The following is a 25,820-nucleotide window of genomic DNA, read 5'->3' as shown; positions in this document are numbered from 1 at the left end:
AGATCACATTCAATCTCATTCAAGGCACGGATGTGAATGCAACGGGATGAAATTACTGAAATGATGCCTGCCCTCGAACTGTGATGATGGACTACCCGACTCGCCAATAATATTGGGTTCTGGTGTATTGAAATACAGGAGCTGCTGGATTTGTGTGTTTTCTTACCCCCTCACCATAGTTTGTCAAATGTTTAAACAACTGAACTTATATTCAAGGTTTGTTTCTCTTCATATGTTTTACTGGTTTACATTTGTCTCAGCAACCTGTTGAATGATTCTTCTGCTTTCAAAACAAAATGACAACAGGATGAATGCACACACTTGAAAATACAATACATGCAATGTTATGCATCATAGTGATGCAACCTCCTTTCAGTTTCATACTGCATGTCAATTGAAATCCTTACTGAAATGCACACCTTCTCAAGATTGCGCTTGACTGGCGTGTCAGGCACTCAATTACAGCTGTTTTATCAAGACAATGTGTTCGTTTTGTAATATATAGTTCCGGTCTGGTGTGGCACCCCAGCTAACGCACAACGTTGCCACAATGTTGCCACAACGTGGCGTGTTAGCAGGGACTGTCTGCGGCGCGCTGGTGTGTCCCGGGCTTTAGAGTAGAGAGACAGTTCAACTGTAAGTATGAACGGCAGAAACGGATATTGCCTTCCCTTTAAGTAGAGCGTCAGGGACAGCCTCCCTGGCTTACAGCCATACTAGCCTGAATACGCCCGATCTCGTCCGATCTCGGAAGCCAAGCAGGCTCGGGCCTGGTCAGTACTTGGATGGTAGACCGCCTGGAAATACCAGGTGCTGTAAGCTTTTGCACCTTTTACACACCAGAGGGCGACAAATCACGAGTCTTAACTTTTGATACACACAATTTCATCATTATTTCAGATTTGACTTCCCCAAATACACAGGCATACAATAGATCTTGTTCTCCAACGTAAACGGTCCCTAGTAACTAGGGTACATTCGTAAATAAATTGAGCATCATGGCTAGAAGTGACTAAATGTTGCCTAATCTTTCTCATCGAGAAATGACACAATTACAGCAACACAAAAAGGAACTCCACCGGACAAAGTTCAGTGCTCACAAGGAGCCTCATTCAACACACACGGTTCCATTCCCATTCATGCAAAGCACAAAAGTGTAAAACTTGGGAACATACTTGAGAGCAAAGATCACATTCAATCTCATTCAAGGCACGGATGTGAATGCAACGGGATGAAATTACTGAAATGATGCCTGCCCTCGAACTGTGATGATGGACTACCCGACTCGCCAATAATATTGGGTTCCGGTGTATTGAAATACAGGAGCTGCTGGATTTGTGTGTTTTCTTACCCCCTCACCATAGTTTGTCAATTGTTTAAACAACTGAACTTATATTCAAGGTTTGTTTCTCTTCATATGTTTTACTGGTTTACATTTGTCTCAGCAACCTGTTGAATGATTCTTGTGCTTTCATAACAAAATGACAACAGGATGAATGCACACACTTGAAAATACAATACATGCAATGTTATGCATCATAGTGATGCAACCTCCTTTCAGTTTCATACTGCATGTCAATTGAAATCCTTACTGAAATGCACACCATCTCAAGATTGCGCTTGACTGGCAAGTCAGGCACTCAATTACAGCTGTTTTATCAAGACAATGTGTTCGTTTTGTAAAATATAGTTCCGGTCTGGTGTGGCACCCCAGCTAACGCACAACGTTGCCACAACGTTGCCACAACGTGGCGTGTTAGCAGGGACTGTCTGCAGCGCGCTGGTGTGTCCCGGGCTTTAGAGTAGAGAGACAGTTCAACTGTAAGTATGAACGGCAGAAACGGATATTGCCTTCCCTTTAAGTAGAGCGTCAGGGACAGCCTCCCTGGCTTACGGCCATACTAGCCTGAATACGCCCGATCTCGTCCGATCTCGGAAGCCAAGCAGGCTCGGGTCTGGTCAGTACTTGGATGGGAGACCGCCTGGGAATACCAGGTGCTGTAAGCTTCTGCACCTTTTTCACACCAGAGGGCGACAAATCACGAGTTTTAACTTTGGATACACACAATTTCATCATTATTTCAGATTTTACTTCCCCAAATACACAGGCATACAATAGATCTTGTTCTCCAACGTAAACGGTCCCTAGTAACTAGGGTACATTCGTAAATAAATTGAGCATCATGGCTAGAAGTGACTAAATGTTGCCTAATCTTTCTCATCGAGTAATGACACAATTACAGCAACACAAAAAGGAACTCCACCGGACAAAGTTCAGTGCTCACAAGGAGCCTCATTCAACACACACGGTTCCATTCCCATTCATGCAAAGCACGAAAGTGTAAAACTTGGGAACATACTTGAGAGCAAAGATCACATTCAATCTCATTCAAGGCACGGATGTGAATGCAACGGGATGAAATTACTGAAATGATGCCTGCCCTCGAGCTGTGATGATGGACTACCCGACTCGCCAATAATATTGGGTTCTGGTGTATTGAAATACAGGAGCTGCTGGATTTGTGTGTTTTATTACCCCCTCACCATAGTTTGTCAAATGTTTAAACAACTGAACTTATATTCAAGGTTTGTTTCTCTTCATATATTTTACTGGTTTACATTTGTCTCAGCAACCTGTTGAATGATTCTTCTGCTTTCAAAACAAAATGACAACAGGATGAATGCACACACTTGAAAATACAATACATGCAATGTTATGCATCATAGTGATGCAACCTCCTTTCAGTTTCATACTGCATGTCAATTGAAATCCTTACTGAAATGCACACCTTCTCAAGATTGCGCTTGACTGGCGTGTCAGGCACTCAATTACAGCTGTTTTATCAAGACAATGTGTTTTTTTTTGTAAAATATAGTTCCGGTCTGGTGTGGCACCCCAGCTAACGCACAACGTTGCCACAACATGGCGTGTTAGCAGGGACTGTCTGCGGCGCGCTGCTGTGTCCCGGGCTTTAGAGTAGAGAGACAGTTCAACTGTAAGTATGAACGGCAGAAACGGATATTGCCTTCCCTTTAAGTAGAGCATCAGGGACAGCCTCCCTGGCTTACGGCCATACTAGCCTGAATACGCCCGATCTCGTCCGATCTCGGAAACCAAGCAGGCTCGGGCCTGGTCGGTACTTGGATGGGGGACCGCCTGGGAATACCAGGTGCTGTAAGCTTTTGCACCTTTTACACACCAGAGGGCGACAAATCACGAGTTTTAACTTTGGATACACACAATTTCATCATTATTTCAGATTTTACTTCCCCAAATACACAGGCATACAATAGATCTTGTTCTCCAACGTAAACGGTCCCTAGTAACTAGGGTACATTCGTAAATAAATTGAGCATCATGGCTAGAAGTGACTAAATGTTGCCTAATCTTTCTCATCAAGAAATGACACAATTACAGCAACACAAAAAGGAACTCCACCGGACAAAGTTCAGTGCTCACAAGGAGCCTCATTCAACACACACGGTTCCATTCCCATTCATGCAAAGCACGAAAGTGTAAAACTTGGGAACATACTTGAGAGCAAAGATCACATTCAATCTCATTCAAGGCACGGATGTGAATGCAACGGGATGAAATTACTGAAATGATGCCTGCCCTCGAACTGTGATGATGGACTACCCGACTCACCAATAATATTGGCTTCTGGTGTATTGAAGTACAGGAGCTGCTGGATTTGTGTGTTTTCTTACCCCCTCACCATAGTTTGTCAAATGTTTAAACAACTGAACTTATATTCAAGGTTTGTTTCTCTTCATATGTTTTACTGGTTTACATTTGTCTCAGCAACCTGTTGAATGATTCTTCTGCTTTCAAAACAAAATGACAACAGGATGAATGCACACACTTGAAAATACAATACATGCAATGTTATGCATCATAGTGATGCAACCTCCTTTCAGTTTCATACTGCATGTCAATTGAAATCCTTACTGAAATGTACACCTTCTCAAGATTGCGCTTGACTGGCGTGTCAGGCACTCAATTACAGCTGTTTTATCAAGACAATGTGTTCGTTTTGTAAAATATAGTTCCGGTCTGGTGTGGCACCCCAGCTAACGCACAACGTTGCCACAACGTTGCCACAACGTGGCGTGTTAGCAGGGACTGTCTTTTCTTCGCCGGTGTGTCCCGGACTTTAGAGTAGAGAGACAGTTCAACTGCAAGTATGAGCGGCAGAAACGGATATTGCCTTCCCTTTAAGTAGTGCATCAGGGACAGCCTCTCTGGCTTACGGCCATACTAGCCTGAATACGCCCGATCTCGTCCGATCTCAGAAGCTAAGCAGGCTCTGGCCTGGTTAGTACTTGGATGGGAGACTGCCTGGGAATACCAGGTGCTGTAAGCTTTTGCATCTTTTACACACCAGAGGGCGACAAATCACGAGTTTTAACTTTGGATACACGCAATTTCATCATTATTTCAGATTTTACTTCCCCAAATACACAGGCATACAATAGATCTTGTTCTCCAACGTAAACGGTCCCTAGTAACTAGCGTACATTCGTAAATAAATTGAGCATCATGGCTAGAAGTGACTAAATGTTGCCTAATCTTTCTCATCAAGAAATGACACAATTACAGCAACACAAAAAGGAACTCCACTGGACAAAGTTCAGTGCTCACAAGGAGCTTCATTCAACACACACGGTTCCATTCCCATTCATGCAAAGCATGAAAGTGTAAAACTTGGAAATATACTTGAGAGTAAAGATCACATTCAATCTCATTCAAGGCACGGATGTGAATGCAACGGGATGAAATTACTGAAATGATGCCTGCCCTCGAACTGTGATGATGGACTGCCCGACTCGCCAATAATATTGGGTTTTGGTGTATTGAAATACAGGAGCTGCTGGATTTGTGTGTTTTCTTACCCCCTCACCATAGTTTGTCAAATGTTTAAACAACTGAACTTATATTCAAGGTTTGTTTCTCTTCATATGTTTTACTGGTTAAATTTGTCTCAGCAACCTGTTGAATGATTCTTCTGCTTTCAAATTAAAATGACAACAGGATGAATGCACACACATGAAAATACAATACATGCAATGTTATGCATCATAGTGATGCAACCTCCTTTCAGTTTCATACTGCATGTCAATTGAAATCCTTACTGAAATGCACACCTTCTCAAGATTGCGCTTGACTGGCGTGTCAGGCACTCAATTACAGCTGTTTTATCAAGACAATGTGTTCGTTTTGTAAAATATAGTTCCGGTCTGGTGTGGCACCCCAGCTAACGCACAACGTTGCCACAACGTTTCGTGTTAGCAGGGACTGTCTACGGCGCGCTGGTGTGTCCCGGACTTTAGAGTAGAGAGACAGTTCAACTGCAAGTATGAGCGGCAGAAACGGATATTGCCTTCCCTTTAAGTAGAGCGTCAGGGACAGCCTCCCTGGCTTACGGCCATACTAGCCTGAATACGCCCGGTCTCGTCCGATCTCGGAAGCTAAGCAGGCTCGGGCCTGGTCAGTACTTGAATGGGAGACCGCCTGGGAATACCAGGTGCTGTAAGCTTTTGCACACCAGAGGGCGACAAATCACGAGTTTTAACTTTGGATACACGCAATTTCATCATTATTTCAGATTTGACTTCCCCAAATACACAGGCATACAATAGATCTTGTTCTCCAACGTAAACGGTCCCTAGTAACTAGGGTACATTCGTAAATAAATTGAGCATCATGGCTAGAAGTGACTAAATGTTGCCTAATCTTTCTCATCGAGAAATGACACAATTACAGCAACACAAAAAGGAACTCCACCGGACAAAGTTCAGTGCTCACAAGGAGCCTCATTCAACACACACGGTTCCATTCCCATTCATGCAAAGCACGAAAGTGTAAAACTTGGGAACATACTTGAGAGCAAAGATCACATTCAATCTCATTCAAGGCACGGATGTGAATGCAACGGGATGAAATTACTGAAATGATGCCTGCCCTCGAACTGTGATGATGGACTACCCGACTCGCCAATAATATTGGCTTCTGGTGTATTGAAATACAGGAGCTGCTGGATTTGTGTCATTTCTTACCCCCTCACCATAGTTTGTCAAATGTTTAAACAACTGAACTTATATTCAAGGTTTGTTTCTCTTCATATGTTTTACTGGTTTACATTTGTCTCAGCAACCTGTTGAATGATTCTTCTGCTTTCAAAACAAAATGACAACAGGATGAATGCACACACTTGAAAATACAATACATGCAATGTTATGCATCATAGTGATGCAACCTCCTTTCAGTTTCATACTGCATGTCAATTGAAATCCTTACTGAAATGCACACCTTCTCAAGATTGCGCTTGAATGGCGTGTCAGGCACTCAATTACAGCTGTTTTATCAAGACAATGTGTTCGTTTTGTAATACATAGGTCTGGTGTGGCACCCCAGCTAACGCACAACGTTGCCACAACGTTTCGTGTTAGCAGGGACTGTCTGCGGCGTGCTGGTGTGTCCCGGACTTTAGAGTAGAGAGACAGTTCAACTGTAAGTATGAGCGGCAGAAACGGATATTGCCTTCCCTTTAAGTAGAGCGTCAGGGACAGCCTCCCTGGCTTACGGCCATACTAGCCTGAATACGCCCGATCTCGTCCGATCTCGGAAACTAAGCAGGCTCGGGCCTGGTCAGTACTTGGATGGGAGACCGCCTGGGAATACCAGGTGCTGTAAGCTTTTGCATCTTTTACACACCAGAGGGCGACAAATCACGAGTTTTAACTTTGGATACACGCAATTTCATCATTATTTCAGATTTGACTTCCCCAAATACACAGGCATACAATAGATCTTGTTCTCCAATGTAAACGGTCCCTAGTAACTAGGGTACATTCGTAAATAAATTGAGCATCATGGCTAGAAGTGACTAAATGTTGCCTAATCTTTCTCATCGAGAAATGACACAATTACAGCAACACAAAAAGGAACTCCACCGGACAAAGTTCAGTGCTCACAAGGAGCCTCATTCAACACACACGGTTCCATTCCCATTCATGCAAAGCACGAAAGTGTAAAACTTGGGAACATACTTGAGAGCAAAGATCACATTCAATCTCATTCAAGGCACGGATGTGAATGCAACGGGATGAAATTACTGAAATGATGCCTGCCCTCGAACTGTGATGATGGACTACCCGACTCGCCAATAATATTGGGTTCTGGTGTATTGAAATACAGGAGCTGCTGGATTTGTGTGTTTTCTTACCCCCTCACCATAGTTTGTCAAATGTTTAAACAACTGAACTTATATTCAAGGTTTGTTTCTCTTCATATGTTTTACTGGTTTACATTTGTCTCAGCAACCTGTTGAATGATTCTTCTGCTTTCAAAACAAAATGACAACAGGATGAATGCACACACTTGTAAAAACAATACATGCAATGTTATGCATCATAGTGATGCAACCTCCTTTCAGTTTCATACTGCATGTCAATTGAAATCCTTACTGAAATGCACACCTTCTCAAGATTGCGCTTGACTGGCGTGTCAGGCACTCAATTACAGCTGTTTTATCAAGACAATGTGTTCGTTTTGTAATATATAGTTCCGGTCTGGTGTGGCACCCCAGCTAACGCACAACGTTGCCACAATGTTGCCACAACGTGGCGTGTTAGCAGGGACTGTCTGCGGCGCGCTGGTGTGTCCCGGGCTTTAGAGTAGAGAGACAGTTCAACTGTAAGTATGAACGGCAGAAACGGATATTGCCTTCCCTTTAAGTAGAGCGTCAGGGACAGCATTCCTAGCTTACGGCCATACTAGCCTGAATACGCCCGATCTCGTCCGATCTCGGAAGCTAAGCAGGCTCGGGCCTGGTCAGTACTTGGATGGGAGACCGCCTGGGAATACCAGGTGCTGTAAGCTTTTGCATCTTTTACACACCAGAGGGCGACATATCACGAGTTTTAACTTTGGATACACGCAATTTCATCATTATTTCAGATTTGACTTCCCCAAATACACAGGCATACAATAGATCTTGTTCTCCAATGTAAACGGTCCCTAGTAACTAGGGTACATTCATAAATAAATTGAGCATCATGGCTAGAAGTGACTAAATGTTGCCTAATCTTTCTCATCGAGAAATGACAGAATTACAGCAACACAAAAAGGAACTCCACCGGACAAAGTTCAGTGCTCACAAGGAGCCTCATTCAACACACACGGTTCCATTCCCATTCATGCAAAGCACGAAAGTGTAAAACTTGGGAACATACTTGAGAGCAAAGATCACATTCAATCTCATTCAAGGCACGGATGTGAATGCAACAAGATGAAATTACTGAAATGATGCCTGCCCTCGAACTGTGATGATGGACTACCCGACTCGCCAATAATATTGGGTTCTGGTGTATTGAAATACAGGAGCTGCTGGATTTGTGTGTTTTCTTACCCCCTCACCATAGTTTGTCAAATGTTTAAACAACTGAACTTATATTCAAGGTTTGTTTCTCTTCATATGTTTTACTGGTTTACATTTGTCTCAGCAACCTGTTGAATGATTCTTCTGCTTTCAAAACAAAATGACAACAGGATGAATGCACACACTTGAAAATACAATACATGCAATGTTATGCATCATAGTGATGCAACCTCCTTTCAGTTTCATACTGCATGTCAATTGAAATCCTTACTGAAATGCACACCTTCTCAAGATTGCGCTTGAATGGCGTGTCAGGCACTCAATTACAGCTGTTTTATCAAGACAATGTGTTCGTTTTGTAATACATAGGTCTGGTGTGGCACCCCAGCTAACGCACAACGTTGCCACAACGTTTCGTGTTAGCAGGGACTGTCTGCGGCGTGCTGGTGTGTCCCGGACTTTAGAGTAGAGAGACAGTTCAACTGTAAGTATGAGCGGCAGAAACGGATATTGCCTTCCCTTTAAGTAGAGCGTCAGGGACAGCCTCCCTGGCTTACGGCCATACTAGCCTGAATACGCCCGATCTCGTCCGATCTCGGAAACTAAGCAGGCTCGGGCCTGGTCAGTACTTGGATGGGAGACCGCCTGGGAATACCAGGTGCTGTAAGCTTTTGCATCTTTTACACACCAGAGGGCGACAAATCACGAGTTTTAACTTTGGATACACGCAATTTCATCATTATTTCAGATTTGACTTCCCCAAATACACAGGCATACAATAGATCTTGTTCTCCAATGTAAACGGTCCCTAGTAACTAGGGTACATTCGTAAATAAATTGAGCATCATGGCTAGAAGTGACTAAATGTTGCCTAATCTTTCTCATCGAGAAATGACACAATTACAGCAACACAAAAAGGAACTCCACCGGACAAAGTTCAGTGCTCACAAGGAGCCTCATTCAACACACACGGTTCCATTCCCATTCATGCAAAGCACGAAAGTGTAAAACTTGGGAACATACTTGAGAGCAAAGATCACATTCAATCTCATTCAAGGCACGGATGTGAATGCAACGGGATGAAATTACTGAAATGATGCCTGCCCTCGAACTGTGATGATGGACTACCCGACTCGCCAATAATATTGGGTTCTGGTGTATTGAAATACAGGAGCTGCTGGATTTGTGTGTTTTCTTACCCCCTCACCAAAGTTTGTCAAATGTTTAAACAACTGAACTTATATTCAAGGTTTGTTTCTCTTCATATGTTTTACTGGTTTACATTTGTCTCAGCAACCTGTTGAATGATTCTTCTGCTTTCAAAACAAAATGACAACAGGATGAATGCACACACTTGTAAAAACAATACATGCAATGTTATGCATCATAGTGATGCAACCTCCTTTCAGTTTCATACTGCATGTCAATTGAAATCCTTACTGAAATGCACACCTTCTCAAGATTGCGCTTGACTGGCGTGTCAGGCACTCAATTACAGCTGTTTTATCAAGACAATGTGTTCGTTTTGTAAAATATAGTTCCGGTCTGGTGTGGCACCCCAGCTAACGCACAACGTTGCCACAACGTTGCCACAACGTGGCGTGTTAGCAGGGACTGTCTGCGGCGCGCTGGTGTGTCCCGGGCTTTAGAGTAGAGAGACAGTTCAACTGTAAGTATGATCGGCAGAAACGGATATTGCCTTCCCTTTAAGTAGAGCGTCAGGGACAGCCTCCCTGGCTTACGGCCATACTAGCCTGAATACGCCCGATCTCGACCGATCTCGGAAGCCAGGCAGGCTCGGGCCTGGTCAGTACTTGGATGGGAGACCGCCTGGGAATACCAGGTGCTGTAAGCTTTTGCACCTTTTACACACCAGAGGGCGACAAATCACGAGTTTTAACTTTGGATACACACAATTTCATCATTATTTCAGATTTTACTTCCCCAAATACACAGGCATACAATAGATCTTGTTCTCCAACGTAAACGGTCCCTAGTAACTAGGGTACATTCGTAAATTAATTGAGCATCATGGCTAGAAGTGACTCAATGTTGCCTAATCTTTCTCATCAAGAAATGACACAATTACAGCAACACAAAAAGGAACTCCACCGCACAAAGTTCAGTGCTCACAAGGAGACTCATTCAACACACACGGTTCCATTCCCATTCATGCAAAGCACGAAAGTGTAAAACTTGGGAACATACTTGAGAGCAAAGATCACATTCAATCTCATTCAAGGCACGGATGTGAATGCAACGGGATGAAATTACTGAAATGATGCCTGCCCTCGAACTGTGATGATGGACTACCCGACTCGCCAATAATATTGGGTTCTGGTGTATTGAAATACAGGAGCTGCTGGATTTGTGTGTTTTCTTACCCCCTCACCATAGTTTGTCAAATGTTTAAACAACTGAACTTATATTCAAGGTTTGTTTCTCTTCATATGTTTTACTGGTTTACATTTGTCTCAGAAACCTGTTGAATGATTCTTCTGCTTTCAAAACAAAATGACAACAGGATGAATGCACACACTTGAAAATACAATACATGCAATGTTATGCATCATAGTGATGCAACCTCCTTTCAGTTTCATACTGCATGTCAATTGAAATCCTTACTGAAATGCACACCTTCTCAAGATTGCGCTTGACTGGCGTGTCAGGCTCTCGATTACAGCTGTTTTATCAAGACAATGTGTTCGTTTTGTAAAATATAGTTCCGGTCTGGTGTGGCACCCCAGCTAACGCACAACGTTGCCACAACGTGGCGTGTTAGCAGGGACTGTCTGCGGCGCGCTGGTGTGTCCCGGGCTTTAGAGTAGAGAGACAGTTCAACTGTAAGTATGAACGGCAGAAACGGATATTGCCTTCCCTTTAAGTAGAGCGTCAGGAACAGCCTCCCTGGCTTATGGCCATACTAGCCTGAATACGCCCGATCTCGTCCGATCTCGGAAGCCAAGCAGGCTCGGGCCTGGTCAGTACTTGGATGGGAGACCGCCTGGGAATACCAGGTGCTGTAAGCTTTTGCACACCAGAGGGCGACAAATCACGAGTTTTAACTTTGGATACACGCAATTTCATCATTATTTCAGATTTGACTTCCCCAAATACACAGGCATACAATAGATCTTGTTCTCCAACGTAAACGGTCCCTAGTAACTAGGGTACATTCGTAAATAAATTGAGCATCATGGCTAGAAGTGACTAAATGTTGCCTAATCTTTCTCATCGAGAAATGACACAATTACAGCAACACAAAAAGGAACTCCACCGGACAAAGTTCAGTGCTCACAAGGAGCCTCATTCAACACACACGGTTCCATTCCCATTCATGCAAAGCACGAAAGTGTAAAACTTGGGAACATACTTGAGAGCAAAGATCACATTCAATCTCATTCAAGGCACGGATGTGAATGCAACGGGATGAAATTACTGAAATGATGCCTGCCCTCGAACTGTGATGATGGACTACCCGACTCGCCAATAATATTGGGTTCTGGTGTATTGAAATACAGGAGCTGCTGGATTTGTGTGTTTTCTTACCCCCTCACCATAGTTTGTCAAATGTTTAAACAACTGAACTTATATTCAAGGTTTGTTTCTCTTCATATGTTTTACTGGTTTACATTTGTCTCAGCAACCTGTTGAATGATTCTTCTGCTTTCAAAACAAAATGACAACAGGATGAATGCACACACTTGAAAATACAATACATGCAATGTTATGCATCATAGTGATGCAACCTCCTTTCAGTTTCATACTGCATGTCAATTGAAATCCTTACTGAAATGCACACCTTCTCAAGATTGCGCTTGACTGGCGTGTCAGGCACTCAATTACAGCTGTTTTATCAAGACAATGTGTTCGTTTTGTAATATATAGTTCCGGTCTGGTGTGGCACCCCAGCTAACGCACAACGTTGCCACAATGTTGCCACAACGTGGCGTGTTAGCAGGGACTGTCTGCGGCGCGCTGGTGTGTCCCGGGCTTTAGAGTAGAGAGACAGTTCAACTGTAAGTATGAACGGCAGAAACGGATATTGCCTTCCCTTTAAGTAGAGCGTCAGGGACAGCCTCCCTGGCTTACAGCCATACTAGCCTGAATACGCCCGATCTCGTCCGATCTCGGAAGCCAAGCAGGCTCGGGCCTGGTCAGTACTTGGATGGTAGACCGCCTGGAAATACCAGGTGCTGTAAGCTTTTGCACCTTTTACACACCAGAGGGCGACAAATCACGAGTCTTAACTTTTGATACACACAATTTCATCATTATTTCAGATTTGACTTCCCCAAATACACAGGCATACAATAGATCTTGTTCTCCAACGTAAACGGTCCCTAGTAACTAGGGTACATTCGTAAATAAATTGAGCATCATGGCTAGAAGTGACTAAATGTTGCCTAATCTTTCTCATCGAGAAATGACACAATTACAGCAACACAAAAAGGAACTCCACCGGACAAAGTTCAGTGCTCACAAGGAGCCTCATTCAACACACACGGTTCCATTCCCATTCATGCAAAGCACAAAAGTGTAAAACTTGGGAACATACTTGAGAGCAAAGATCACATTCAATCTCATTCAAGGCACGGATGTGAATGCAACGGGATGAAATTACTGAAATGATGCCTGCCCTCGAACTGTGATGATGGACTACCCGACTCGCCAATAATATTGGGTTCCGGTGTATTGAAATACAGGAGCTGCTGGATTTGTGTGTTTTCTTACCCCCTCACCATAGTTTGTCAATTGTTTAAACAACTGAACTTATATTCAAGGTTTGTTTCTCTTCATATGTTTTACTGGTTTACATTTGTCTCAGCAACCTGTTGAATGATTCTTGTGCTTTCATAACAAAATGACAACAGGATGAATGCACACACTTGAAAATACAATACATGCAATGTTATGCATCATAGTGATGCAACCTCCTTTCAGTTTCATACTGCATGTCAATTGAAATCCTTACTGAAATGCACACCATCTCAAGATTGCGCTTGACTGGCAAGTCAGGCACTCAATTACAGCTGTTTTATCAAGACAATGTGTTCGTTTTGTAAAATATAGTTCCGGTCTGGTGTGGCACCCCAGCTAACGCACAACGTTGCCACAACGTTGCCACAACGTGGCGTGTTAGCAGGGACTGTCTGCAGCGCGCTGGTGTGTCCCGGGCTTTAGAGTAGAGAGACAGTTCAACTGTAAGTATGAACGGCAGAAACGGATATTGCCTTCCCTTTAAGTAGAGCGTCAGGGACAGCCTCCCTGGCTTACGGCCATACTAGCCTGAATACGCCCGATCTCGTCCGATCTCGGAAGCCAAGCAGGCTCGGGTCTGGTCAGTACTTGGATGGGAGACCGCCTGGGAATACCAGGTGCTGTAAGCTTCTGCACCTTTTTCACACCAGAGGGCGACAAATCACGAGTTTTAACTTTGGATACACACAATTTCATCATTATTTCAGATTTTACTTCCCCAAATACACAGGCATACAATAGATCTTGTTCTCCAACGTAAACGGTCCCTAGTAACTAGGGTACATTCGTAAATAAATTGAGCATCATGGCTAGAAGTGACTAAATGTTGCCTAATCTTTCTCATCGAGTAATGACACAATTACAGCAACACAAAAAGGAACTCCACCGGACAAAGTTCAGTGCTCACAAGGAGCCTCATTCAACACACACGGTTCCATTCCCATTCATGCAAAGCACGAAAGTGTAAAACTTGGGAACATACTTGAGAGCAAAGATCACATTCAATCTCATTCAAGGCACGGATGTGAATGCAACGGGATGAAATTACTGAAATGATGCCTGCCCTCGAGCTGTGATGATGGACTACCCGACTCGCCAATAATATTGGGTTCTGGTGTATTGAAATACAGGAGCTGCTGGATTTGTGTGTTTTATTACCCCCTCACCATAGTTTGTCAAATGTTTAAACAACTGAACTTATATTCAAGGTTTGTTTCTCTTCATATGTTTTACTGGTTTACATTTGTCTCAGCAACCTGTTGAATGATTCTTCTGCTTTCAAAACAAAATGACAACAGGATGAATGCACACACTTGAAAATACAATACATGCAATGTTATGCATCATAGTGATGCAACCTCCTTTCAGTTTCATACTGCATGTCAATTGAAATCCTTACTGAAATGCACACCTTCTCAAGATTGCGCTTGACTGGCGTGTCAGGCACTCAATTACAGCTGTTTTATCAAGACAATGTGTTTTTTTTTGTAAAATATAGTTCCGGTCTGGTGTGGCACCCCAGCTAACGCACAACGTTGCCACAACATGGCGTGTTAGCAGGGACTGTCTGCGGCGCGCTGCTGTGTCCCGGGCTTTAGAGTAGAGAGACAGTTCAACTGTAAGTATGAACGGCAGAAACGGATATTGCCTTCCCTTTAAGTAGAGCATCAGGGACAGCCTCCCTGGCTTACGGCCATACTAGCCTGAATACGCCCGATCTCGTCCGATCTCGGAAACCAAGCAGGCTCGGGCCTGGTCGGTACTTGGATGGGGGACCGCCTGGGAATACCAGGTGCTGTAAGCTTTTGCACCTTTTACACACCAGAGGGCGACAAATCACGAGTTTTAACTTTGGATACACACAATTTCATCATTATTTCAGATTTTACTTCCCCAAATACACAGGCATACAATAGATCTTGTTCTCCAACGTAAACGGTCCCTAGTAACTAGGGTACATTCGTAAATAAATTGAGCATCATGGCTAGAAGTGACTAAATGTTGCCTAATCTTTCTCATCAAGAAATGACACAATTACAGCAACACAAAAAGGAACTCCACCGGACAAAGTTCAGTGCTCACAAGGAGCCTCATTCAACACACACGGTTCCATTCCCATTCATGCAAAGCACGAAAGTGTAAAACTTGGGAACATACTTGAGAGCAAAGATCACATTCAATCTCATTCAAGGCACGGATGTGAATGCAACGGGATGAAATTACTGAAATGATGCCTGCCCTCGAACTGTGATGATGGACTACCCGACTCACCAATAATATTGGCTTCTGGTGTATTGAAGTACAGGAGCTGCTGGATTTGTGTGTTTTCTTACCCCCTCACCATAGTTTGTCAAATGTTTAAACAACTGAACTTATATTCAAGGTTTGTTTCTCTTCATATGTTTTACTGGTTTACATTTGTCTCAGCAACCTGTTGAATGATTCTTCTGCTTTCAAAACAAAATGACAACAGGATGAATGCACACACTTGAAAATACAATACATGCAATGTTATGCATCATAGTGATGCAACCTCCTTTCAGTTTCATACTGCATGTCAATTGAAATCCTTACTGAAATGTACACCTTCTCAAGATTGCGCTTGACTGGCGTGTCAGGCACTCAATTACAGCTGTTTTATCAAGACAATGTGTTCGTTTTGTAAAATATAGTTCCGGTCTGGTGTGGCACCCCAGCTAACGCACAACGTTGCCACAACGTTGCCACAACGTGGCGTGTTAGCAGGGACTGTCTTTTCTTCGCCGGTGTGTCCCGGACTTTAGAGTAGAGAGACAGTTCAACTGCAAGTATGAGCGGCAGAAACGGATATTGCCTTCCCTTTAAGTAGTGCGTCAGGGACAGCCTCTCTGGCTTACGGCCATACTAGCCTGAATACGCCCGATCTCGTCCGATCTCAGAAGCTAAGCAGGCTCTGGCCTGGTTAGTACTTGGATGGGAGACTGCCTGGGAATACCAGGTGCTGTAAGCTTTTGCATCTTTTACACACCAGAGGGCGACAAATCACGAGTTTTAACTTTGGATACACGCAATTTCATCATTATTTCAGATTTTACTTCCCCAAATACACAGGCATACAATAGATCTTGTTCTCCAACGTAAACGGTCCCTAGTAACTAGCGTACATTCGTAAATAAATTGAGCATCATGGCTAGAAGTGACTAAATGTTGCCTAATCTTTCTCATCAAGAAATGACACAATTACAGCAACACAAAAAGGAACTCCACTGGACAAAGTTCAGTGCTCACAAGGAGCTTCATTCAACACACACGGTTCCATTCCCATTCATGCAAAGCATGAAAGTGTAAAACTTGGAAATATACTTGAGAGTAAAGATCACATTCAATCTCATTCAAGGCACGGATGTGAATGCAACGGGATGAAATTACTGAAATGATGCCTGCCCTCGAACTGTGATGATGGACTGCCCGACTCGCCAATAATATTGGGTTTTGGTGTATTGAAATACAGGAGCTGCTGGATTTGTGTGTTTTCTTACCCCCTCACCATAGTTTGTCAAATGTTTAAACAACTGAACTTATATTCAAGGTTTGTTTCTCTTCATATGTTTTACTGGTTAAATTTGTCTCAGCAACCTGTTGAATGATTCTTCTGCTTTCAAATTAAAATGACAACAGGATGAATGCACACACATGAAAATACAATACATGCAATGTTATGCATCATAGTGATGCAACCTCCTTTCAGTTTCATACTGCATGTCAATTGAAATCCTTACTGAAATGCACACCTTCTCAAGATTGCGCTTGACTGGCGTGTCAGGCACTCAATTACAGCTGTTTTATCAAGACAATGTGTTCGTTTTGTAAAATATAGTTCCGGTCTGGTGTGGCACCCCAGCTAACGCACAACGTTGCCACAACGTTTCGTGTTAGCAGGGACTGTCTACGGCGCGCTGGTGTGTCCCGGACTTTAGAGTAGAGAGACAGTTCAACTGCAAGTATGAGCGGCAGAAACGGATATTGCCTTCCCTTTAAGTAGAGCGTCAGGGACAGCCTCCCTGGCTTACGGCCATACTAGCCTGAATACGCCCGGTCTCGTCCGATCTCGGAAGCTAAGCAGGCTCGGGCCTGGTCAGTACTTGAATGGGAGACCGCCTGGGAATACCAGGTGCTGTAAGCTTTTGCACACCAGAGGGCGACAAATCACGAGTTTTAACTTTGGATACACGCAATTTCATCATTATTTCAGATTTGACTTCCCCAAATACACAGGCATACAATAGATCTTGTTCTCCAACGTAAACGGTCCCTAGTAACTAGGGTACATTCGTAAATAAATTGAGCATCATGGCTAGAAGTGACTAAATGTTGCCTAATCTTTCTCATCGAGAAATGACACAATTACAGCAACACAAAAAGGAACTCCACCGGACAAAGTTCAGTGCTCACAAGGAGCCTCATTCAACACACACGGTTCCATTCCCATTCATGCAAAGCACGAAAGTGTAAAACTTGGGAACATACTTGAGAGCAAAGATCACATTCAATCTCATTCAAGGCACGGATGTGAATGCAACGGGATGAAATTACTGAAATGATGCCTGCCCTCGAACTGTGATGATGGACTACCCGACTCGCCAATAATATTGGCTTCTGGTGTATTGAAATACAGGAGCTGCTGGATTTGTGTCATTTCTTACCCCCTCACCATAGTTTGTCAAATGTTTAAACAACTGAACTTATATTCAAGGTTTGTTTCTCTTCATATGTTTTACTGGTTTACATTTGTCTCAGCAACCTGTTGAATGATTCTTCTGCTTTCAAAACAAAATGACAACAGGATGAATGCACACACTTGAAAATACAATACATGCAATGTTATGCATCATAGTGATGCAACCTCCTTTCAGTTTCATACTGCATGTCAATTGAAATCCTTACTGAAATGCACACCTTCTCAAGATTGCGCTTGAATGGCGTGTCAGGCACTCAATTACAGCTGTTTTATCAAGACAATGTGTTCGTTTTGTAATACATAGGTCTGGTGTGGCACCCCAGCTAACGCACAACGTTGCCACAACGTTTCGTGTTAGCAGGGACTGTCTGCGGCGTGCTGGTGTGTCCCGGACTTTAGAGTAGAGAGACAGTTCAACTGTAAGTATGAGCGGCAGAAACGGATATTGCCTTCCCTTTAAGTAGAGCGTCAGGGACAGCCTCCCTGGCTTACGGCCATACTAGCCTGAATACGCCCGATCTCGTCCGATCTCGGAAACTAAGCAGGCTCGGGCCTGGTCAGTACTTGGATGGGAGACCGCCTGGGAATACCAGGTGCTGTAAGCTTTTGCATCTTTTACACACCAGAGGGCGACAAATCACGAGTTTTAACTTTGGATACACGCAATTTCATCATTATTTCAGATTTGACTTCCCCAAATACACAGGCATACAATAGATCTTGTTCTCCAATGTAAACGGTCCCTAGTAACTAGGGTACATTCGTAAATAAATTGAGCATCATGGCTAGAAGTGACTAAATGTTGCCTAATCTTTCTCATCGAGAAATGACACAATTACAGCAACACAAAAAGGAACTCCACCGGACAAAGTTCAGTGCTCACAAGGAGCCTCATTCAACACACACGGTTCCATTCCCATTCATGCAAAGCACGAAAGTGTAAAACTTGGGAACATACTTGAGAGCAAAGATCACATTCAATCTCATTCAAGGCACGGATGTGAATGCAACGGGATGAAATTACTGAAATGATGCCTGCCCTCGAACTGTGATGATGGACTACCCGACTCGCCAATAATATTGGGTTCTGGTGTATTGAAATACAGGAGCTGCTGGATTTGTGTGTTTTCTTACCCCCTCACCATAGTTTGTCAAATGTTTAAACAACTGAACTTATATTCAAGGTTTGTTTCTCTTCATATGTTTTACTGGTTTACATTTGTCTCAGCAACCTGTTGAATGATTCTTCTGCTTTCAAAACAAAATGACAACAGGATGAATGCACACACTTGTAAAAACAATACATGCAATGTTATGCATCATAGTGATGCAACCTCCTTTCAGTTTCATACTGCATGTCAATTGAAATCCTTACTGAAATGCACACCTTCTCAAGATTGCGCTTGACTGGCGTGTCAGGCACTCAATTACAGCTGTTTTATCAAGACAATGTGTTCGTTTTGTAATATATAGTTCCGGTCTGGTGTGGCACCCCAGCTAACGCACAACGTTGCCACAATGTTGCCACAACGTGGCGTGTTAGCAGGGACTGTCTGCGGCGCGCTGGTGTGTCCCGGGCTTTAGAGTAGAGAGACAGTTCAACTGTAAGTATGAACGGCAGAAACGGATATTGCCTTCCCTTTAAGTAGAGCGTCAGGGACAGCATTCCTAGCTTACGGCCATACTAGCCTGAATACGCCCGATCTCGTCCGATCTCGGAAGCTAAGCAGGCTCGGGCCTGGTCAGTACTTGGATGGGAGACCGCCTGGGAATACCAGGTGCTGTAAGCTTTTGCATCTTTTACACACCAGAGGGCGACATATCACGAGTTTTAACTTTGGATACACGCAATTTCATCATTATTTCAGATTTGACTTCCCCAAATACACAGGCATACAATAGATCTTGTTCTCCAATGTAAACGGTCCCTAGTAACTAGGGTACATTCATAAATAAATTGAGCATCATGGCTAGAAGTGACTAAATGTTGCCTAATCTTTCTCATCGAGAAATGACAGAATTACAGCAACACAAAAAGGAACTCCACCGGACAAAGTTCAGTGCTCACAAGGAGCCTCATTCAACACACACGGTTCCATTCCCATTCATGCAAAGCACGAAAGTGTAAAACTTGGGAACATACTTGAGAGCAAAGATCACATTCAATCTCATTCAAGGCACGGATGTGAATGCAACAAGATGAAATTACTGAAATGATGCCTGCCCTCGAACTGTGATGATGGACTACCCGACTCGCCAATAATATTGGGTTCTGGTGTATTGAAATACAGGAGCTGCTGGATTTGTGTGTTTTCTTACCCCCTCACCATAGTTTGTCAAATGTTTAAACAACTGAACTTATATTCAAGGTTTGTTTCTCTTCATATGTTTTACTGGTTTACATTTGTCTCAGCAACCTGTTGAATGATTCTTCTGCTTTCAAAACAAAATGACAACAGGATGAATGCACACACTTGAAAATACAATACATGCAATGTTATGCATCATAGTGATGCAACCTCCTTTCAGTTTCATACTGCATGTCAATTGAAATCCTTACTGAAATGCACACCTTCTCAAGATTGCGCTTGAATGGCGTGTCAGGCACTCAATTACAGCTGTTTTATCAAGACAATGTGTTCGTTTTGTAATACATAGGTCTGGTGTGGCACCCCAGCTAACGCACAACGTTGCCACAACGTTTCGTGTTAGCAGGGACTGTCTGCGGCGTGCTGGTGTGTCCCGGACTTTAGAGTAGAGAGACAGTTCAACTGTAAGTATGAGCGGCAGAAACGGATATTGCCTTCCCTTTAAGTAGAGCGTCAGGGACAGCCTCCCTGGCTTACGGCCATACTAGCCTGAATACGCCCGATCTCGTCCGATCTCGGAAACTAAGCAGGCTCGGGCCTGGTCAGTACTTGGATGGGAGACCGCCTGGGAATACCAGGTGCTGTAAGCTTTTGCATCTTTTACACACCAGAGGGCGACAAATCACGAGTTTTAACTTTGGATACACGCAATTTCATCATTATTTCAGATTTGACTTCCCCAAATACACAGGCATACAATAGATCTTGTTCTCCAATGTAAACGGTCCCTAGTAACTAGGGTACATTCGTAAATAAATTGAGCATCATGGCTAGAAGTGACTAAATGTTGCCTAATCTTTCTCATCGAGAAATGACACAATTACAGCAACACAAAAAGGAACTCCACCGGACAAAGTTCAGTGCTCACAAGGAGCCTCATTCAACACACACGGTTCCATTCCCATTCATGCAAAGCACGAAAGTGTAAAACTTGGGAACATACTTGAGAGCAAAGATCACATTCAATCTCATTCAAGGCACGGATGTGAATGCAACGGGATGAAATTACTGAAATGATGCCTGCCCTCGAACTGTGATGATGGACTACCCGACTCGCCAATAATATTGGGTTCTGGTGTATTGAAATACAGGAGCTGCTGGATTTGTGTGTTTTCTTACCCCCTCACCATAGTTTGTCAAATGTTTAAACAACTGAACTTATATTCAAGGTTTGTTTCTCTTCATATGTTTTACTGGTTTACATTTGTCTCAGCAACCTGTTGAATGATTCTTCTGCTTTCAAAACAAAATGACAACAGGATGAATGCACACACTTGTAAAAACAATACATGCAATGTTATGCATCATAGTGATGCAACCTCCTTTCAGTTTCATACTGCATGTCAATTGAAATCCTTACTGAAATGCACACCTTCTCAAGATTGCGCTTGACTGGCGTGTCAGGCACTCAATTACAGCTGTTTTATCAAGACAATGTGTTCGTTTTGTAATATATAGTTCCGGTCTGGTGTGGCACCCCAGCTAACGCACAACGTTGCCACAATGTTGCCACAACGTGGCGTGTTAGCAGGGACTGTCTGCGGCGCGCTGGTGTGTCCCGGGCTTTAGAGTAGAGAGACAGTTCAACTGTAAGTATGAACGGCAGAAACGGATATTGCCTTCCCTTTAAGTAGAGCGTCAGGGACAGCATTCCTAGCTTACGGCCATACTAGCCTGAATACGCCCGATCTCGTCCGATCTCGGAAGCTAAGCAGGCTCGGGCCTGGTCAGTACTTGGATGGGAGACCGCCTGGGAATACCAGGTGCTGTAAGCTTTTGCATCTTTTACACACCAGAGGGCGACATATCACGAGTTTTAACTTTGGATACACGCAATTTCATCATTATTTCAGATTTGACTTCCCCAAATACACAGGCATACAATAGATCTTGTTCTCCAATGTAAACGGTCCCTAGTAACTAGGGTACATTCATAAATAAATTGAGCATCATGGCTAGAAGTGACTAAATGTTGCCTAATCTTTCTCATCGAGAAATGACAGAATTACAGCAACACAAAAAGGAACTCCACCGGACAAAGTTCAGTGCTCACAAGGAGCCTCATTCAACACACACGGTTCCATTCCCATTCATGCAAAGCACGAAAGTGTAAAACTTGGGAACATACTTGAGAGCAAAGATCACATTCAATCTCATTCAAGGCACGGATGTGAATGCAACAAGATGAAATTACTGAAATGATGCCTGCCCTCGAACTGTGATGATGGACTACCCGACTCGCCAATAATATTGGGTTCTGGTGTATTGAAATACAGGAGCTGCTGGATTTGTGTGTTTTCTTACCCCCTCACCATAGTTTGTCAAATGTTTAAACAACTGAACTTATATTCAAGGTTTGTTTCTCTTCATATGTTTTACTGGTTTACATTTGTCTCAGCAACCTGTTGAATGATTCTTCTGCTTTCAAAACAAAATGACAACAGGATGAATGCACACACTTGAAAATACAATACATGCAATGTTATGCATCATAGTGATGCAACCTCCTTTCAGTTTCATACTGCATGTCAATTTAAATCCTTACTGAAATGCACACCTTCTCAAGATTGCGCTTGACTGGCGTGTCAGGCACTCAATTACAGCTGTTTTATCAAGACAATGTGTTCGTTTTGTAATATATAGTTCCGGTCTGGTGTGGCACCCCAGCTAACGCACAACGTTGCCACAATGTTGCCACAACGTGGCGTGTTAGCAGGGACTGTCTGCGGCGCGCTGGTGTGTCCCGGGCTTTAGAGTAGAGAGACAGTTCAATTGCAAGTATGAGCGGCAGAAACGGATATTGCCTTCCCTTTAAGTAGAGCGTCAGGGACAGCCTCTCTGGCTTACGGCCATACTAGCCTGAATACGCCCGATCTCATCCGATCTCGGAAGCTAAGCAGGCTCGGGCCTGGTCAGTACTTGGATGGGAGACCGCCTGGGAATACCAGGTGCTGTAAGCTTTTGCATCTTTTACACACCAGAGGGCGACAAATCACGAGTTTTAACTTTGGATACACGCAATTTCATCATTATTTCAGATTTGACTTCCCCAAATACACAGGCATACAATAGATCTTGTTCTCCAACGTAAACGGTCCCTAGTAACTAGTGTACATTCGTAAATAAATTGAGCATCATGGCTAGAAGTGACTAAATGTTGCCTAATCTTTCTCATCGAGAAATGACACAATTACAGCAACACAAAAAGGAACTCCACCGGACAAAGTTCAGTGCTCACAAGGAGCCTCATTCAACACACACGGTTCCATTCCCATTCATGCAAAGCACGAAAGTGTAAAACTTGGGACAATACTTGAGAGCAAAGATCACATTCAATCTCATTCAAGGCACGGATGTGAATGCAACGGGATGAAATTACTGAAATGATGCCTGCCCTCGAACTGTGATGATGGACTACCCGACTCGCCAATAATATTGGGTTCTGGTGTATTGAAATACAGGAGCTGCTGGATTTGTGTGTTTTCTTACCCCCTCACCATAGTTTGTCAAATGTTTAAACAACTGAACTTATATTCAAGGTTTGTTTCTCTTCATATGTTTTACTGGTTTACATTTGTCTCAGCAACCTGTTGAATGATTCTTCTGCTTTCAAAACAAAATGACAACAGGATGAATGCACACACTTGAAAATACAATACATGCAATGTTATGCATCATAGTGATGCAACCTCCTTTCAGTTTCATACTGCATGTCAATTGAAATCCTTACTGAAATGCACACCTTCTCAAGATTGCGCTTGACTGGCGTGTCAGGCACTCAATTACAGCTGTTTTATCAAGACAATGTGTTCGTTTTGTAATATATAGTTCCGGTCTGGTGTGGCACCCCAGCTAACGCACAACGTTGCCACAATGTTGCCACAACGTGGCGTGTTAGCAGGGACTATCTGCGGCGCGCTGCTGTGTCCCGGGCTTTAGAGTAGAGAGACAGTTCAACTGTAAGTATGAACGGCAGAAACGGATATTGCCTTCCCTTTAAGTAGAGCGTCAGGGACAGCCTTTCTGGCTTACGGCCATACTAGCCTGAATACGCCCGATCTCGTCCGATCTCGGAAGCTAAGCAGGCTCGGGCCTGGTCAGTACTTGGATGGGAGACCGCCTGGGAATACCAGGTGCTGTAAGCTTTTGCATCTTTTACACACCAGAGGGCGACAAATCACGAGTTTTAACTTTGGATACACGCAATTTCATCATTATTTCAGATTTGACTTCCCCAAATACACAGGCATACAATAGATCTTGTTCTCCAACGTAAACGGTCCCTAGTAACTAGGGTACATTCATAAATAAATTGAGCATCATGGCTAGAAGTGACTAAATGTTGCCTAATCTTTCTCATCGAGAAATGACACAATTACAGCAACACAAAAAGGAACTCCACCGGACAAAGTTCAGTGCTCACAAGGAGCCTCATTCAACACACACGGTTCCATTCCCATTCATGCAAAGCACGAAAGTGTAAAACTTGGGAACATACTTGAGAGCAAAGATCACATTCAATCTCATTCAAGGCACGGATGTGAATGCAACGGGATGAAATTACTGAAATGATGCCTGCCCTCGAACTGTGATGATGGACTACCCGACTCGCCAATAATATTGGGTTCTGGTGTATTGAAATACAGGAGCTGCTGGATTTGTGTGTTTTCTTACCCCCTCACCATAGTTTGTCAAATGTTTAAACAACTGAACTTATATTCAAGGTTTGTTTCTCTTCATATGTTTTACTGGTTTACATTTGTCTCAGCAACCTCAGCAAAAATGATTCTTCTACTTTCAAAACAAAATGACAACAGGATGAATGCACACACTTGAAAATACAATACATGCAATGTTATGCATCATAGTGATGCAACCTCCTTTCAGTTTCATACTGCATGTCAATTGAAATCCTTACTGAAATGCACACCTTCTCAAGATTGCGCTTGACTGGCGTGTCAGGCACTCAATTACAGCTGTTTTATCAAGACAATGTGTTCGTTTTGTAATATATAGTTCCGGTCTGGTGTGGCACCCCAGCTAACGCACAACGTTGCCACAACGTTTCGTGTTAGCAGGGACTGTCTGCGGCGCGCTGGTGTGTCCCGGACTTTAGAGTAGAGAGACAGTTCAACTGCAAGTATGAGCGGCAGAAACGGATATTGCCTTCCCTTTAAGTAGAGCGTCAGGGACAGCCTCCCTGGCTTACGGCCATACTAGCCTGAATACGCCCGATCTCGTCCGATCTCGGAAGCTAAGCAGGCTCGGGCCTGGTCAGTACTTGGATGGGAGACCGCCTGGGAATACCAGGTGCTGTAAGCTTTTGCATCTTTTACACACCAGAGGGCGACAAATCACGAGTTTTAACTTTGGATACACGCAATTTCATCATTATTTCAGATTTGACTTCCCCAAATACACAGGCATACAATAGATCTTGTTCTCCAACGTAAACGGTCCCTAGTAACTAGGGTACATTCGTAAATAAATTGAGCATCATGGCTAGAAGTGACTAAATGTTGCCTAATCTTTCTCATCGAGAAATTACACAATTACAGCAACACAAAAAGGAACTCCACCGGACAAAGT

The 25,820-nt window shown here is 43.4% G+C and overlaps 22 non-coding genes across 22 annotated transcripts; all 22 read left to right on the top strand.

Moving 5' to 3' along the window:
• The first annotated feature begins 703 nt into the window (after positions 1 to 703).
• LOC136735346 (5S ribosomal RNA) lies at positions 704 to 822 on the top strand. The gene has a single exon (XR_010810963.1). It is a non-coding gene; the product is annotated as a 5S ribosomal RNA (ribosomal RNA).
• Positions 823 to 1,888: 1,066 nt separating this feature from the next.
• On the top strand, positions 1,889 to 2,007 carry LOC136735193 (5S ribosomal RNA). Its single transcript, XR_010810814.1, has one exon. It is a non-coding gene; the product is annotated as a 5S ribosomal RNA (ribosomal RNA).
• Positions 2,008 to 3,063: 1,056 nt separating this feature from the next.
• Positions 3,064 to 3,182, top strand: LOC136735359 (5S ribosomal RNA). The gene has a single exon (XR_010810971.1). It is a non-coding gene; the product is annotated as a 5S ribosomal RNA (ribosomal RNA).
• A 1,066-nt stretch (positions 3,183 to 4,248) lies between these two features.
• On the top strand, positions 4,249 to 4,367 carry LOC136735288 (5S ribosomal RNA). The gene has a single exon (XR_010810904.1). It is a non-coding gene; the product is annotated as a 5S ribosomal RNA (ribosomal RNA).
• Positions 4,368 to 5,421: 1,054 nt separating this feature from the next.
• On the top strand, positions 5,422 to 5,540 carry LOC136735122 (5S ribosomal RNA). Its single transcript, XR_010810745.1, has one exon. It is a non-coding gene; the product is annotated as a 5S ribosomal RNA (ribosomal RNA).
• A 1,041-nt stretch (positions 5,541 to 6,581) lies between these two features.
• Positions 6,582 to 6,700, top strand: LOC136735113 (5S ribosomal RNA). The gene has a single exon (XR_010810736.1). It is a non-coding gene; the product is annotated as a 5S ribosomal RNA (ribosomal RNA).
• A 1,066-nt stretch (positions 6,701 to 7,766) lies between these two features.
• Positions 7,767 to 7,885, top strand: LOC136735648 (5S ribosomal RNA). Its single transcript, XR_010811183.1, has one exon. It is a non-coding gene; the product is annotated as a 5S ribosomal RNA (ribosomal RNA).
• Positions 7,886 to 8,935: 1,050 nt separating this feature from the next.
• LOC136735112 (5S ribosomal RNA) lies at positions 8,936 to 9,054 on the top strand. The gene has a single exon (XR_010810735.1). It is a non-coding gene; the product is annotated as a 5S ribosomal RNA (ribosomal RNA).
• A 1,066-nt stretch (positions 9,055 to 10,120) lies between these two features.
• LOC136735379 (5S ribosomal RNA) lies at positions 10,121 to 10,239 on the top strand. The gene has a single exon (XR_010810990.1). It is a non-coding gene; the product is annotated as a 5S ribosomal RNA (ribosomal RNA).
• A 1,055-nt stretch (positions 10,240 to 11,294) lies between these two features.
• LOC136735984 (5S ribosomal RNA) lies at positions 11,295 to 11,413 on the top strand. Its single transcript, XR_010811511.1, has one exon. It is a non-coding gene; the product is annotated as a 5S ribosomal RNA (ribosomal RNA).
• Positions 11,414 to 12,470: 1,057 nt separating this feature from the next.
• LOC136735345 (5S ribosomal RNA) lies at positions 12,471 to 12,589 on the top strand. The gene has a single exon (XR_010810962.1). It is a non-coding gene; the product is annotated as a 5S ribosomal RNA (ribosomal RNA).
• Positions 12,590 to 13,655: 1,066 nt separating this feature from the next.
• On the top strand, positions 13,656 to 13,774 carry LOC136735192 (5S ribosomal RNA). Its single transcript, XR_010810813.1, has one exon. It is a non-coding gene; the product is annotated as a 5S ribosomal RNA (ribosomal RNA).
• A 1,056-nt stretch (positions 13,775 to 14,830) lies between these two features.
• LOC136735358 (5S ribosomal RNA) lies at positions 14,831 to 14,949 on the top strand. Its single transcript, XR_010810970.1, has one exon. It is a non-coding gene; the product is annotated as a 5S ribosomal RNA (ribosomal RNA).
• Positions 14,950 to 16,015: 1,066 nt separating this feature from the next.
• On the top strand, positions 16,016 to 16,134 carry LOC136735287 (5S ribosomal RNA). Its single transcript, XR_010810903.1, has one exon. It is a non-coding gene; the product is annotated as a 5S ribosomal RNA (ribosomal RNA).
• A 1,054-nt stretch (positions 16,135 to 17,188) lies between these two features.
• LOC136735121 (5S ribosomal RNA) lies at positions 17,189 to 17,307 on the top strand. The gene has a single exon (XR_010810744.1). It is a non-coding gene; the product is annotated as a 5S ribosomal RNA (ribosomal RNA).
• Positions 17,308 to 18,348: 1,041 nt separating this feature from the next.
• Positions 18,349 to 18,467, top strand: LOC136735111 (5S ribosomal RNA). The gene has a single exon (XR_010810734.1). It is a non-coding gene; the product is annotated as a 5S ribosomal RNA (ribosomal RNA).
• A 1,066-nt stretch (positions 18,468 to 19,533) lies between these two features.
• Positions 19,534 to 19,652, top strand: LOC136735647 (5S ribosomal RNA). The gene has a single exon (XR_010811182.1). It is a non-coding gene; the product is annotated as a 5S ribosomal RNA (ribosomal RNA).
• A 1,050-nt stretch (positions 19,653 to 20,702) lies between these two features.
• LOC136735110 (5S ribosomal RNA) lies at positions 20,703 to 20,821 on the top strand. Its single transcript, XR_010810733.1, has one exon. It is a non-coding gene; the product is annotated as a 5S ribosomal RNA (ribosomal RNA).
• Positions 20,822 to 21,887: 1,066 nt separating this feature from the next.
• On the top strand, positions 21,888 to 22,006 carry LOC136735646 (5S ribosomal RNA). The gene has a single exon (XR_010811181.1). It is a non-coding gene; the product is annotated as a 5S ribosomal RNA (ribosomal RNA).
• Positions 22,007 to 23,072: 1,066 nt separating this feature from the next.
• Positions 23,073 to 23,191, top strand: LOC136735591 (5S ribosomal RNA). Its single transcript, XR_010811128.1, has one exon. It is a non-coding gene; the product is annotated as a 5S ribosomal RNA (ribosomal RNA).
• A 1,066-nt stretch (positions 23,192 to 24,257) lies between these two features.
• Positions 24,258 to 24,376, top strand: LOC136735645 (5S ribosomal RNA). Its single transcript, XR_010811180.1, has one exon. It is a non-coding gene; the product is annotated as a 5S ribosomal RNA (ribosomal RNA).
• Positions 24,377 to 25,434: 1,058 nt separating this feature from the next.
• LOC136735644 (5S ribosomal RNA) lies at positions 25,435 to 25,553 on the top strand. The gene has a single exon (XR_010811179.1). It is a non-coding gene; the product is annotated as a 5S ribosomal RNA (ribosomal RNA).
• The last annotated feature ends 267 nt before the right edge of the window (positions 25,554 to 25,820 follow it).

This window comes from Amia ocellicauda, unplaced genomic scaffold (assembly GCF_036373705.1).
Source record: "Amia ocellicauda isolate fAmiCal2 unplaced genomic scaffold, fAmiCal2.hap1 HAP1_SCAFFOLD_41, whole genome shotgun sequence".
Lineage (NCBI taxonomy): Eukaryota > Metazoa > Chordata > Actinopteri > Amiiformes > Amiidae > Amia > Amia ocellicauda.
Note: the sequence above shows the minus strand (reverse complement) of the source record. Positions and strands in the feature narration are given on the sequence as shown.